Source organism: Struthio camelus, chromosome Z, assembly GCF_040807025.1.
Source record: "Struthio camelus isolate bStrCam1 chromosome Z, bStrCam1.hap1, whole genome shotgun sequence".
Lineage (NCBI taxonomy): Eukaryota > Metazoa > Chordata > Aves > Struthioniformes > Struthionidae > Struthio > Struthio camelus.
In genome coordinates this window covers 32,283,727-32,299,086 of record NC_090982.1, presented here as the reverse complement: position 1 = coordinate 32,299,086, position 15,360 = coordinate 32,283,727, and the positions used below count along the sequence as shown (strand labels likewise).

Here is a 15,360-nt window from a genome sequence, read left to right as displayed (position 1 = left end):
TGGGCATCCTCAACAACTGACTGACTTGTTTCCTTCCCATAGACTGCAATATGTTTTAAGAAACATTATCTGGTCCCCATTTCTTGCACCCATATCATTAGTGTCTGTGGCTGCTGGCCACGGGCTGCTGGATCCCTGGTTTAAGAGCTACAGGTTGTGTCAATACTCCGTCCTGCTCCAGAGACGACAATGAACAAGCCACAAAGGCGAGTGCCCACCTACCAAACCCTGTGCCCTCCTACTTCATGCCCGGTCTCTTGGTGTCATTTCTTATGGGTAATACTTCTTGCGGCTGAGATTCTCATCATTACAGTGAGTTGTGTTCTGAAGGGACCCCTTTCCTTCTATTATTTAAAGAAAACGTGGGAAATACAGGACATAAAAATTAGGATGGGAAGGGACTTCTTAGCTCACTTCAGACTTGCTCTTTGTTTTGAGCATGTGTGTGCCATGTCACTCATTTTTCTTTTGGGAAGTAGCATGTGTCTGTGTGAAGGCAGTGATTTATTGCATGGCCTGTTTTTTTCAGGCATTAGCTTTGCAAGCACTAGCTCAAATAATAGTAAAACTATTTAAATAATGTGCAACCATTTACAAAGCAATTATAGTCACTCTGTCAGAGAAAGTAAACAGAGGGATAAGCTAGTACATAACTTGTAAGTTACAAAGTAGGATTGAGGCAAAATCAAAATACGGTTTAGGGGTACTAAAGAGTTAGTTTCCAGCCCTAACTACTAGGAAAACCCTCCCTAGATTTATTCTGACTTAGGTAAGTGTACAAGAGTTAATACCTGGTTGACCTTCTTTCCATCCCCCTCTATGATGTAGCCCACCCCAACATGATTTCCTATAGAAATGCATTTCTATACGATCTCTTCTTGCTCTGTAATGTTGAGATCTGAATCAGCAAAGACTGCAGAAGAGAGAGACACCGATTTTCTGAAAAGACAATCCAACAGACATATAATATTCACAGAGAAGGAAAAGGGAATTTATTCTTTTAGCAAACAGCAGTGATGACCCTTTCCTGGCTTTGGCTGGGGAAAATTTGCTTGGTTTTGGGATTTTTTATTATTATTATTTTTCATATGAGGTAACTGTGCCATTCATTTACGTTTGCATGGAGTTATAGAAATTACATGTGGAAAATGTCTTTCTCTTCTTCTCAATCAGCTGACTACTCCTAACCCTCGTTCTCCCCTGTCCGTAATCCAAGTCTTATTCCAGCCATTTACACTCACTACGTACTCTGTATTAAGTTAAAAAACAGACATTAGCAACCTCCAGTTTATTTCCCTCCCCTAATAAGCCAGTCAATTGCTGGTAGTTAAAGTCTCCCATTACTGCTACTTGGCCTCTTTTACCTTTTTTTTTTGTTTGTGCAGTCATTTCACAGAAGATAAATCACAAATTGGTAATTGCATAGTACTGATAGCACAGCCTACTTCCTTGGATCTTCAGCATGAGAAATGAGATATGCGCCTATGGGACTGGTCCTGGGCTGCTGGTACTGCCTTGCTAGCCTGGGAGCAGAGCAGCGCTGAACCCAGTGACCATTCAAAAGCTGGCCTGAAAATGCTGCTTATCTATTTGTTTAATATTACCTTACAATTAAAGGCATGAACTTTTAAAGAGATGAAAAGCATGAAGGAACTGTGTTTTAATATGGTTTTATATATTTTTAGCTATATTCAGTTATATTTAAAGGCAATGTGGCACATTCATAGTATAATTCTGAACCTTGTGAGTGGCTTACTCAGAAGTTTACGTTTTATTCTGAATAACTCCTTGCCAGCATTGCCAGGTTGTTCTGTCAGCTAGCGAAACTGCTCAGAGTGCGCTCACAGCCTGGTTAGTGGACCTTGGGGAGGTCAGCTGATGTTCATTTGTCCCCTGATCAATCAGCTGTCTGCCAGACCTTCCATCTCCCAGGACAGGGGAACAGCACGGTTGATGTGTCCCGCAGAATCCTTCTGTGCTTCGCTCAACTCACAGAAATGTACAAAAATTCAGCTTTGCTTGTTCTAAAGAGGAAGATAAAAATAATTTCTTCCACATGTAGTTTCCCCTGGAAAAAAAAAAAAAAACAATCGGAATTTGCAGCACCAGTGAAAGAGGTTGATGTGTAACACAGAGACTTAATTAAAAGAAAATGAAATGTCAGACTATATTAAAGATGGCTACGAATGAATGGAAAATAATTAAAGTACCCGCTTTCTACATGGCATTTTAACACAGATTTTAAATCTGAAGAATGAGTCTTCTGATTCAGCTAGAGCTACAATCATATTACAAGTATCCAACAGTAACTACAAAGGTTCAACAGGCCGAGCTAAGCACTTGGTAGCACTAGGCTTTTAAAATGGATGAAAGTTTGGAAGGAACTTCCTTGAAAAAAGGCAACTTTCAAGAAGTCTGCCACTGTAATGCATGATCCTCAAACATACTTGTCTTCTTTTCAGCATAAATCAGCCAAATATCATGTATGTGAACTGAAGAAGCAGCATAGAGCTACTTCAGGTCACAGTCTCTTAAGCAGTCAAGCTACATCTACACTCCTAGAATCCAATTAAAGAAATGAGATTCCTCCCAAATAAAAGGTCTCAGTGACAGCGAGCATTTCCATCCCTGCCAAACACTAGGAGAAAGGTATTACACTCATTCTAAAATACTCATTCTGAAAAAGGGGTAGGAAGCCACGGAAAGGAAGCAAGCTAGAAGGTATCCTTGATAATATATAATGTTAAAGGATTTCAAAACACTGATAAACTGATTGCTGAAGTAGAACACTGGCAGAATTAAGTGGGAAATGCAACAGCTACAAAGAAATGTATTTGAGGTGGAAAAAATACCGTAAAAGTAAACACTTTTCTGACTCAAGTGTTTAGAACTGTGATTATGATAAACGAGATGTCAGAGGACTAACAAAATACATGGGTGACAGTGTGGCAATGAAATAGACACGCTGTCTGCTACGTTAACATTTAAAGTAGTTTTAAAATCCTTTAAAGTGCTTTATGGATTTTATGGCTTGGGTCTGTGATAGTGGATACTCTGACAGTTGACGTGAATTGGGCAGGGCATATATTCAGTGAATTGTAAACATAAAAAGTGACAAAGAGGCTGAAGTCTGTTGCCTTTCAATGAGCTTTAGTCTCCTAAGTCATTGCGAACATAGGAGACGTGAAAACATTCCCCAGTGGCTCTCTCCCCTCCTTTGTCTGTCTCATCAACTTAGATTGTAAACCCTTTGGGACCAGGACTGTATTTTATTCTGTAAAACATCTCACACAATGGAATTTTGATCCATTTAGACTCCAGGGCCTCTAAATGTGATGGCAATGTATATAGGTTGAAACGCAACTCTTTTATGATACTCAAATGCAAAAATAATAGGCATCAACAGAAAAAAAGAAATGCATGAGGATGTCAACAGGAATCGCTTGATGACCAGTGGATTCCAATTAGATTATAATGATAAACCCCATTTTTTAGGAATTTCTAGGTAAAAGATAGGTTTTACTCCACAAACTAACTAGGTTTTGCATTGCAAACCCTAGAAGCTTGATTTTCATCTCCCTTACACCATGGCAAATTGGGTATACCTCAGAAAAAGGAATTATTTCAAAGTTAGGTAAAGGAACAACATCTGAGCCTTTTCATTTGATACAGTATCACCAAGGATAATGTGCAAAAAAAAAAAATCCATGAATAAGCAGAACTGTGTGTTCTGCTAAGTAGTATTTTCTGGTGTTTATAATGTATAGCTCTGTGCTGTAATACAAGAGGACAGCTTCCCAGCAGCATTAAAGCTGTCAGCAAAGGAATTAGTCCTTCACATTTCTCTTTGTTTTGTTTCAGTATTCCCACTCGCTATGTCATATGACTTTTCCATTCTCTCCCATCACCTTTCAGGGGACCCAGACCTACACTTTGTTCCCGGCGAGATACCGACTTCCCTTAAACGTAGCTGCTTTCTGTGCTAATTGATAGTGTCCAGTGTGGTGCAAGAGGTGATGAGCAAGTCCAAGGCCCAGTGTTTTCACTTTGTGAGGGGTTTGATAGGTTTTAAAGGATTATCGTTTTGACAACGTTCACCCGGGGTTATGTGCATGACCCTGAGAGCCCAGCCATATAGGAAACCTCTTCTATACCTACAGGCTCATGCTATCCAAGCCTGGCTTGTCTGCAGTTCATTTCTTATATCACGCCTGCCCTGGACAGTAGAAAAGCAAATCAAACCACAGCATCTTTGCAGGGAAAGCAAGCAGCCCATTACTGCTCAATGGAAAGTATGCTGGTTCTGGGGACAGGCTAGTATAAAAAATTATTTAGGGAAAATGCAGTGGTTTTGAAAGGATCATAATTACGTTGTCTTCAGATTTGCAGTTCTTTCTTGACTTTTGGCAGGTTTTGATGTAAGGGCCTGGGAAGATGCAAAAGGCTGAAGTCTAGGCCTCAAAACTTCTGTGGTTTTAGCACTGCAGAACCTCTGAAGCCTCGAATATTGAAAGATGGGAGAAGGTGCTGTGAGCGTTCACACACACTTTAATCTATCAACTTTCTCTTAGGCAGGCAGAAGATGTTACTGATTGCAAGTATAGCATGGATATCTATTTTATACCAGCGCTACCTAAAAAATTACTTGCTAGACGCTACATGATCTAGAAGATGAACCTACAACTCTCTCTACATCCACCTATCTAACTGTTTAGGTTAGGCTATGTGGGCAGCAGGTAGAGAAGGACAGGAAGGGAAGGAAGGCATTGGGAACAAAAAGTACTAGATCTCAGATCTGCCATGTGGATCTTCAGTCTTCCATGCCCCAGGTTACGGGGAATCAGGTGAAATGAAGTTTCAGCAGTGAAGTCAGTAACTGCAGAATCTTACAGACGATATCTACATTTTAAGACTGACCTACTGCTGTTATCTGTGGGACTGGGGAAATTATGAGACGGTTAAAGGGGACTGAGTCCTGTGGGGGTACCAGCACTCCTGTGTCCAGGGGCACAGACAGGGCTACCCTGCCTCCAGCTTCAAGAGTCCTGCTGAAGCCAGACGCGGACATGGAGAGCACAGCCAGGCTTTGTATGAGAACCTGCTCATCACTTTACTCCAGAACAGGTGGATTTAGCAGAAACTGGCTTCACAGGAAGCTGAAGTAATTCATATGTTAATAAAAAAGTAGTGTATTATGCTGTGATCCATAACATAGGAGCTATATGATATCGTACCCATGTTTATGAAGCAACTGCTTTCTCTCCACGGCTGGTGTCTTCTTGGGGTACTCTAAAAGGTCTGGTCAGGAATGCTGGTGTGGTAAATCAGGGATATAATAGGTCCTCTGTGAGGCAGCCCTCAAATATTTCTCTTAAAAGCTCATCTCACCATGGTCATAATCACCTAATACTCTTAACACATGCTACTTTGAGAATGTAGAGTCTGTTTTATGATATTTGTTTCAGCAGACACCTTCCTTAATGGTGCTATTTTGTGACCAGACTTTTTTTTAAAAAAAAGTTCTTATTCAAAACTATAGAGTACATAACTTCCTAATGTAACATTTTTGTTTTCATTTAAAACTGCCCTAAGTAGCAGAAAGGTTACATGAATAAGTAGGAAAGAGGTGGCTCAGTGGGAAAGTTGGAACAGTTTTGATATGTCTAAGTTATTTTCCATGTCTAGATTCTTTTCCATAATATCATTTTGATTTTTTTCCAAGAGCACGTTAAAAGAACGACAATTTTGTGGTTAAAGTATAAAATCATGAACCAATTCTCAATGGGAATCTGTGGATAGACTGTAAGTTGGGAAAGAAACATTTATATCCCTGTACAAACAGGTGTAATCCCCACAGGCTTTTTGCACTTACCAATACTGTTTAATATTCAGCTACACATATACACCTGGGATGAACATACTTATACAGTGAGTTCATACATGTGCAGAAAGTATCATAGAGGTCATGTATGCACAGCAGACGTATAGCAACTGCGCACTTCAGTGCGGTCAGTGGGTGACTGGGTCTAGGCTACCTGAGCACAGACATGTAATGGATATTTGGAGCACTTAGACTTTGTTTACTGTTAATGACCTAAATATAATGAACGAAATTCATCTGGGAGTCAAAGGATACCTAAAGTGGGTGCAACTCCCCCTTCCAGCCAGCTTCCCCTAGCCCGGTGGCTGCCTGGCTAGGTCGGGAAAGACTATGCACGAGTAGACCAGGACCCACCTTCCCCAGCCTCTCCTGGTTTAAGTAAAATCATAAACTGCAATGGTGCATGCATATACTGAGGAATAAAGCCTGGTGTGTAACTTCCAGCACCCCTTGCCTTTTTTGCTTTGATGTCATCACTTTTTAAGAGTTCTGTAAAAAGTTCAGTAATTTTTACTGCTTAAGTTTTTCAAATTACTCCCTTTTTCTTCTTCTGGGACTCATTCAATACAAATATGACAAACACAGAAATCTGGAAAGTCATGTGCCTTTGACATACAGCAGCACATTGGAGAGCTGAAATGGGTATCAAAGAAGACCAAGAGTAGCCCAGATCCCATTGCTGGTTCCTCGGAGTGAAATCTCATCCTTCCAGAGGGCCCGTTTCCATTTCTGGAGGTGGGACATGAGGTGGGTAGGTCCCAACAGTCACAACACGCAGTGCAGTCAGAGTGCAGGGTGCCTCACTGTGGGTCTGGGGGCGGCAGCAGAGCCAAGGGGCAGCAATGGGCCCCGCGGACAAAACAGCCCCTGGGCCAGGTGTCCTTTTCCGGGTGTGGAAGTATAAATATAAGAATGAATAGCTTCAAACAAGGCAAAGTACTTGGATATTCCTCAGAGAAAATCCATGCCTGAGCCCTGCGGTGAGGAGTCCTTTCGTGGCTAGAAGCAGTGGGGATGTTGTCACCAAGAGGGCTGTTGGGTGAGGTGGAGCGACCTGCCAGTTTGTGGCAAACAACAAGGCTCTGCATCCCTTCGATTCACTGTGAAAGTGGCCTCTACCACTCAGGAATGAACATGTTTTGGGGATGAAAATCCTCTCCTAAATCCTACTTATCCAGTGGCTGCACAATAACTTCCTGCACACCATAAAAAAAGAAAATAAGCAAATATATGTATTGACATTGGACTAAACACTGCTACCCTCCTGTTGCTGGAGAGTGGCCTAATGCCAGAGAAATCCCATTCACTGGGATAAAGATGATGCCAAAGAGAGAGCTCCCCTGTTTTTGTTTTTTTGTAACAGAGTTGTTTCCAGGAGCATTTTCCCGGGACAGGCACTACGGCAGCACCTTAGCCTGCAAATCTTGTTCCCACGGGAGCTCCCAGAAGATCATCCTAAATCATTAAACAAAATTGGTTTAAAAAGTCATTATAAAACTCCCCTGAGCTATGGGTATTTATGAATATCTCATGAAAACATGAAACCATAGTTTCCGTTTCCTGAAGCTTCCTCTAGTTACTCTTAAATCCATTTTTTGGACTGTACCCCTCTACTGTAGCCAAGTGCAGTGCTGTTTCTGGGGCCATCTGCACCGTGTGCTGGGAGTAGGGGCAGCAGCTCTTCATGGCATCATACACTATGGATGGCTGCACAAATCACAGTTTGCTACCGAACTGAACCTGAGTGGCTACTAGGCACCACATGTAACATAATTCTTAGGGGTGATTCTACCAATGTGGTTTGAATAATATAAGAAACTTCGAATGGCTTTGGAAATTGCTGATATCATTCTCCTCCCCCCCACCAAGTTGGTCTGTGCTAGTCGAGAAACTGCAAAAATCCCTTACTGTGGCACTTCCTGGGTTTTATTGCTTTTCAGTTCCAGTTGTTCAGTAGAAATAAGAGAAATGGAAATTGATTCACAAACCAGAACTAATCTGAGGATTCTTCTATTTTTTATTCTGAGGTTTTCATGTTCTATGTAATTGCATGTGTTCTGGAGTTTAATACTGAGTTGTTTTGAATTGCACAGACAGCACAGCATAGAGTTGGTTTTGTGCTCTTTGCATATTATGCCTGTGCATTTGCTTCTGTAGGCCACTATAATTTAGTGTTCAAAAAAAAAAAAAAAAAGCATGGAAATGAAATCTCACAATATTTAGAGCCAAACTTCTGCAAGTTCTTTTGTAAGTGGTTTTGATCTGACTTCTAAAATTGCACTGCCTGTTTTGCTTATCCACAAATTTATGTGCAAACTGTTTTCCATCTGTGGTCTCAGATGTGTGCACATCAGCTACATTAGCACGTACTCACACGGTCAAGCAGAGGATTTGTTTCCCCACCTGATTCTCCTAGAAATTCTGAGATCTAGATGCGGAAACCATGTAATAGTTTTTTCCACGAAATACTGGAGTTATAAAAATGACAATGTCATTTAAGAGCCTTTATGTTTAGCGCACACTGGCCTGTACACCCTTCTGAAAAGTACTCATTTGAGAGAGAAGCACACGTTGCCAGTTATGACAATGAGTTCTGTTACATGAGTTCTGTCCAGAGTGGAATATGATGACACTGTTGTATTCAGTTTCAAGAGTTTTCTCCTACATACAAAATCTACCTTTCTGCAGACAGCTGGTGATGCAAATACAGCTGCATATGCATATGCATATCCGCATATCTGTTTTAAGATCTTAAGAGAGGTTGAGCAATGCATATGCTCTCTGCATGAGAGAGAACTTCTCTTTTAGCAAAAATAGACTGTGCTTAGGAGTAATGATGTGCTTAGTACTATTCTGGAATAATAAGACTGGTGAAAAATATCAATAGAATATCTAAAAGGTGAAGTGGAAAGAAAGAAGTTTTTGCTTAAGAAATATAAAGAGAGAATTTCAGGCCAGATTTCTCAAGACTTGCAGTCTCTTACGCTGCTCTAATTTGAGAAGGGAATGAGAAATGAAAATTAATGTTTCACTTGAGAAAAGAGTGCAGAAGATGTCCTGAAATGAACTATTTAAAACACTTTCTGTCAATTATCCATGAACTGAAAACTAATCTCAGAAACTGTTTTCCTTACGTCCAGTAATAAAAGCCAAGTTCTTGTTCTGCAGAGAGAGCTACAACTCCAAATGAAATGTCAGGGCTTTTCCAGAGACATTTGTAGGCGTGTAGAAAAGATCTTTGAAATATTATAAAATTCTTACTTCTCTTTCCTTAGCTTCTTGTGTGGTAAGCAGCACCAATGCCTCTGACTTACATTATGGAGAAGATCCAAGAACATCCACATATCAACTTGGCACAGTTTCAAGAATTTTATTTTTCATCTACTACAGGATCTGGGTTCCTCTGAACGAAAACATACTGCGTAAGGATCCAGTGCTCAGTAGCCTGATGCTGGAGAATTATATATTGTAGTTCAAGAAAATGTGTGATGGATGAGAACAGTAAAGGGAGTATCCATCAAAGCCACACGGACATGTGCATCCTTCCAAATATAATTCCTTTCCAAACTAAGCAAGGATTAACTAAAGATGTTTTGGAACCACAGAATGCTATTTTTAAAAGGTAGCTAGTGATTGAGACAGATTAAGACTAAACATGGCTGGGATTGGCCAAAACCACGGGGAGCTTAACTTGCTCACATATTTATGGCTGGAGCAGAACTGGAGGGCCTTCAGCAATCTAAGGTCTGAAATCCTCTGGCGTATTTTGCGGAAGGATGATAGGCTGTTGATTTTGCTTTGCTTTGTTGTTTTTTTGTAAAACTTGCCCCTTCTTTCCCCTTCTTCCCTCCCATGCACAGTAGCTGATCAGTTCAACAGTCCTTACATTGCCCGATGGTTTTTAAAAGGCAAGAGTGATTCAGCAAAGAGACACTCCACAGCTTTGTGATCAAGGTCACATTCAGTTATCATACCTCACGTTTCTGGGTACATGGGGAGCCAGAGGAGTCTTTCCATGGGATTTTATTCCCATTGTGAAGGAACAGAGGTACAAATGAGAATTAGCATACATGTGTGCATGTGTGCAAATGAGGAGATTTATGGGAACAAGGGATAAATATTTCTTCTTAAACCAAAGTGAAGAGCCTCTCAGTTTATCTCAGGGGGATCCACTGTTTATTTATTTCAATTGCTTTCCGGCTGTGTCTATTTTAAGTGTGATAATATCATCTTTTCACATTAGAAGCAACTATGCCAAGCAGACAGCTTTGATGAACTCTGAGACCCAGATCCCAAATACTATTTATTCCATTTATCTCTTTCAGTTGCTGAATCAATGCCATGTTTCATTGAAGGGCCTGAGAAAACTGATAATGCCTATAAATTAATCTGAAATCACCACAGACCAGCCTTTCTTAAATATAAAGCATTCGGGGCTTTGGGGCTGCACCCAAGGTGCGTTCCAAGATGAAAATTTCAAGAAATTTTCCTGCTATTAACTTCGATTTCACTTCAGTGGACTGATTTTGATTTACCTGGGCTGGCATCTTTACAGGACACAGGCCATTCAAAACTCCTGCCGTCACTTACTCTTGGCAAAAACGCATTGAACAATTTTAACTGTGGTTTTATGTGATCAAGGTGTGAAGTATTAATTTCATGTAGTGTGTTATTAAGATTCACCTAAAAATTTGAAAACAAATCAGCTGTTTATGCATATGCATATTCATATAGGTGGAGAAAGAGATAAGAGTAATATCTAACCACTTCCTTTGCTAGCTAAAATGGAGTGATCCAACCATCCACAACTACTCAGTGATTGAGAACAGGAACTAGATCCAGATTCACTGGCAAAAGCAATAATGAAAATAATATCTTTGAACATTTGTATTCAGCTGGTGATTTTAAATGATAATGTTTTTGCAAATGCAAGAGTGCTGTATGATAGAAGAGATATTTATATACATTGTCTAACCACAATACTGGAATTGCTTCAAATTTAACTTTCCTAATTCTTTGTTCATATATGCTGACTGCATATTATGATAACTGTGAGAAGGTTTCTCAAGAGACTGGAATGCTTCCAGCACAGCGTGTTCTGCTGATGTGGTGAGTATCATTTTACCCATAACAAGGGGAGAAAGTATATGCTGTTACTGTAGTTAATTTATTTTGTTTCCAAGGACACTGAAAGAATAGTTTAATTACAGCAAATGAAATATGAAGGGAAATATCTGAAAACGGATTCTTTCCTTTCTGCTAATGGAAGGAGAGATTGTGATTAACCATTCATGGCTAATACGGAGGAGGAGGAGACGTATAAAGTTTTTCTTATGTCTTGCAAGGAGGAAATGGATGAAATCAAAGCTCATGTGTACTGAGAAAGGCTAGGTGCTTCCACCAAAGGGAGAAGAAGTAAGAAGGAGAGAGAAGTATTAGTCTCGTTCTTGACTCTCCCTACTTACGGGTGGGCAGAACAGGCCTTGCAAAATAAGAGAGCATCCAAGGCCTTCTTCAACAAGTTGCTTCAGCCTCTGTTCCTCAAGTTCAGTAGACTTGCATTAGACCTTTGGTTCATGTAGATAGAGAAGGTAGCAATCAGATTTCAGAAAAACTGCTGGGAAAAATAGATTAGTAAATTCACTGGAACTGGGAGATACATCACTGAGTTGTGTCCCCTATACATAGGGTGGAAAAACTGGTATTAGGACAAGCTTGGGTGTAATGTATCCCCTGTAACATAATGCAACATATGAAATACAAGTAGCATATCTTGTGTAGAATATCCTTTGTCTTTCAAGGGAATACAGCTTGACAGGTTAGCAGTTCCTGCCCATTTCTTAAAAAAAATCAGTATTGGAAGGGACTCCACCAATGCTGACCCCATTTCTCTGGGGTCTGCATCATATCACTGGCCTCGTGCTGGGCTGGGTTCCATCCTACAACCCTGCGCCCACCCTTCTGCTCTCTTCCACGGGAAGGTTGTTGCAGACTCCTCATGCTGCCAGGCTTCTGATGTCTAGCTTAAATATCTCCAAGTCTACTAACTCCCCATTAATCCTTCTATCAGCATATCAGCATTATTCACCTTAAATAGCTCCTGAAGAATCATGTGCAGCTGTTCCCAGCGGTTTTGTACAGCCCACACTGCCATGCACCCTTCCTGTTCTTGTCATACTTCTGACTTCATTTGTGAGGCCATAGTCTCCAGGTGTTCTCACTTGGGATAGGTTAACCATGACCTTATCCTTTGGGTCCATCAGCCCTTCTCTGTCCTGGTCTGGTCTGAATTCACCTTTCTTGATCAGGTGTGGACATGACCGTAGCCCGCTCCACTACGTACCTAGCACTACTGAATGTTCCTTATCTGCCACAATCTAGATCCACAATTGCTTTCTTGTGTTTCTCATCTAATTACATCTGGAAGGAAAAGAAGCTTTGTTTCTCCTCCAAATATTTTTTCCATCAATCATTAAAGTAGCTTTGTTCAAGCCAACACCTCTTGTGTGCATGTCAACCTTTCCTTGGGGCAGGCGCTGCCCACTTTCATGCTTTGTAAAACACCAAACCTATTTTGGCAAGAAACAAAGACATCAATAATGATGTATAAATTCAGATGCTCTAATTAGTTTGTGAGTAATGCATTCCATCACCAGGGCATGAGGTGAAAGAAATCCAAATTACAGTCACAAGGAGGAGTCTCAATTATTCTAGTCTTAGCATGTGTAACTATAACACCACCAGGCACAGAGTTTCAGCACATGTTTCAAATAGACCATTTGGGGCTCTAGGGAAGTATCGAGTTCCCAAAAGGACCCCTCTCTTTGACAATACGCTTTATCTGGGATGCCAAACCTGTATATACCAAGCATGAGGGACAAGGAAATCTTCCCTTTTCATTTTGCTAAATCTTTGCAGCAAGGCTGGAAAAATAAATGGACATTGAGCTTGTGCCCTAAATATTACAGTAATACATGCCTTGGTAATACCACAGCTAGACAAACAGATTAAAATAATGAGTGGTACAGAGACTGCTGCGCAACACTTTTTCCCATTAAAAAGTGCTACTTTCAGTTGCTTATCACTTTGCCAAACAATTCAAGCTGAAATGTTGAGCGTCTGCTACGAGGTTGCTTTTTCTGGGAAAAAATTCTGCTAGAATGGAAACATTTATGAGAATGAGATTGCGAGATGGGAGAGGGAGGGAGACTCAGCTACTTGCCGACATTAAAAAAAGTTACTGCAGACGTTTCACTGAGTTGTCATTGCTCACTGGAAACTGGGATTTACAACCAGGCCTACATAGCATTATTTGGTACCGAAGGTGTTTGGAGCTGAATTTCAAGGTTATGCCTTTAGCTCAAACTCAAAACTAGAAGGACTATTTCTCTGCTACAGCCGTCCCTGTCTGCTGCCTTGGTCAGATCCCTATTACTCCAGAAGGATTTGGGTATACCTGAAACCTTGAGAGGATTACTACTTTGAGATTAAATCTGTGAAGCAGCTACTTTCATAAGGCCTGAATGTTATTCTCTACTTGTTTTCGTCTGTGAACCTGGCCAAAACCATTCCCCCCACAAAAAATCTGAACAACACCTTTCAGGTCTCTGTTTAGTCAAAGTGGAACAGGTTAGTTTAAGAAAATGTTATTACTGATGAAAAATTAAATGATAATGTTTACTCCAATTGGAAATGAAAGGATATGTGGTGCTCAGGCTTGAGGATCTGGAACAGTACTGTGCCGTTAGTGAGGGATCTATCCATCAGCACAATGCCTTGAGAAGAAAATGTATTCCTTGCTCAAGCGATGCAGAGTAGAGGAGTTTGTTTTATTGCTCTCGACATTCTTCATGCACAAAACTCTCCAAAACTCTCCAAAGAAAGCCACAGAAAGCCGGAGGAGGATTGCTTGCTAGCTCAGAAGGCAGACATTGGGTAACTTGGCACTCCTTGGAGACACCACCATGTCTGCTCTGCCTCAGCACAGCATGCTGAGCGGTACAGTGCATTCACTTTTGACTCTTTCACGTCCTTCGCAAGCAGGTGAACTCACACAGCAAGTTTTTTTCCCCCCCTCCTTTAAACATATGATTGACCTCTTTCCCAGAAAAGTTTCCCATGAACTTTGGTTTGAGCAGAAACTGCAAATTTGGGGCAAACTGGATTATTACTATTATTACAGAAATATTCACGCCTCAAAATGAGCTGCAGCTTCTGCTGTGCCAGGCCCCAGAGATGACTGCAGCCCTGTGAGATGGCGCCTTCCTTGAGGACCTGTGACAGCCCCAGCCCCAGTGTGAATCAGCTTTCTCCACGGCTGCCCAGCACGCAGAGTTTTGAGCTGCGGCATTTCTGTGCCGACCTCAGAGAGGGCTCGTGGTGCCTTTCCCAGGCACTGCTGGGGGGAGCAGCTGTGGTGGGGGCCCAGGTGTGGTGCCCAATGGCCGGGGACACGCAGCTGGGACGTGTTGGGGGAACCGCCGGCAGGGATGAATATCTTCTTTGTTTTCGCAAGCTGTTGGAGACAGGAAGCAGGGATATCTGTTAGAAAGGTCTGCTTTGGGGTTTCGAGTTGACTTTTTTTGCTTCTTGTTAAAATCCCAGGCCACTGTCCTTGTGTTTCCTCAGCGTAAATCAAAGAAATGGGGCTGGCTGTTTTCTTATAAGGTGAAGCCACAGTCATTTTTGTTTTATTGTTTGTTTTTATTAAGCCTTGATTTGAAAAATGCTGAAAACAAACTTTCTCATTGCTATCAGCTAAAAATTGAAATCTCTGCCCTCTCTGCAGAATGCGTTTGCCTAAGCCAGAAGGTTATTTAGCTTTCTCCTCTAGCCTAATGCTTTCTTAGAGGTTTCAATTTCATGCTGAAAGCTGTCATTTTTTTCCTGCAACAAGAGTTTTAGTAACATTCAATAACAACTGAGTGGGATAAATAGATCTCAAGCCTTTGATGAAAGGTAGGGAGAAAAGTGAAATTATTTGTTTAAAAGCTGGTGCTAGCATTCCAGTGGCAACCTAAGGAAACTTTGGTAAAACAAACATCTTAAATAGTGGTTGTTCTTTTCTTCTCCCTGCCCTTTTTTTGCCACTTGTAAAACATTTAGAAGATTACAAGCAGAAGTCTTAGAATATCTGAAAACATATCCCATGAGCTAGAGTACCAGATGCTTCCTATCAATGCTTAAAAGACCAGAAGAGGTTTTCATTCCTGAAGAAATAAATTCTGTGCTCTGACAGGAAACCTCCTGTGAGACAAATGCAAAATTGAGTGAGAGGGACTCCGAACAACATGGTGAAACACAGATATCCTAAAGGAAGGGACACTTCCCTGTAAAAGTGGAAATGGGAAGTGATTGCCAGATCAACCTGAATCTGTGGAAGTCTGTATACAATAACGTGTACTATTGTGTTCTCCTTTCTAAAGACACAAAGTGAAACTTGAACTAGGGTATTGCTTCTCTTGAAGCTGATTGCTAAA

General features: G+C 41.0%; 1 long non-coding RNA gene across 3 annotated transcripts in view; it reads right to left on the bottom strand.

Annotated features, from left to right (window-relative positions):
• Positions 1-819: 819 nt before the first annotated feature.
• The window catches only part of LOC104141362 (uncharacterized), a 30,110-nt gene continuing 15,569 nt past the window's right edge, over positions 820-15,360 (bottom strand). For 2 of the 3 annotated variants that reach the window (XR_693520.2, XR_693519.2), the window contains one exon: positions 10,982-14,396. This is a non-coding gene — a long non-coding RNA (uncharacterized lncRNA). Of the gene's footprint in view, positions 2,069-10,981; positions 14,397-15,360 lie in introns of those variants that run through there. The other variant, XR_011138036.1, reaches the window with a different exon arrangement.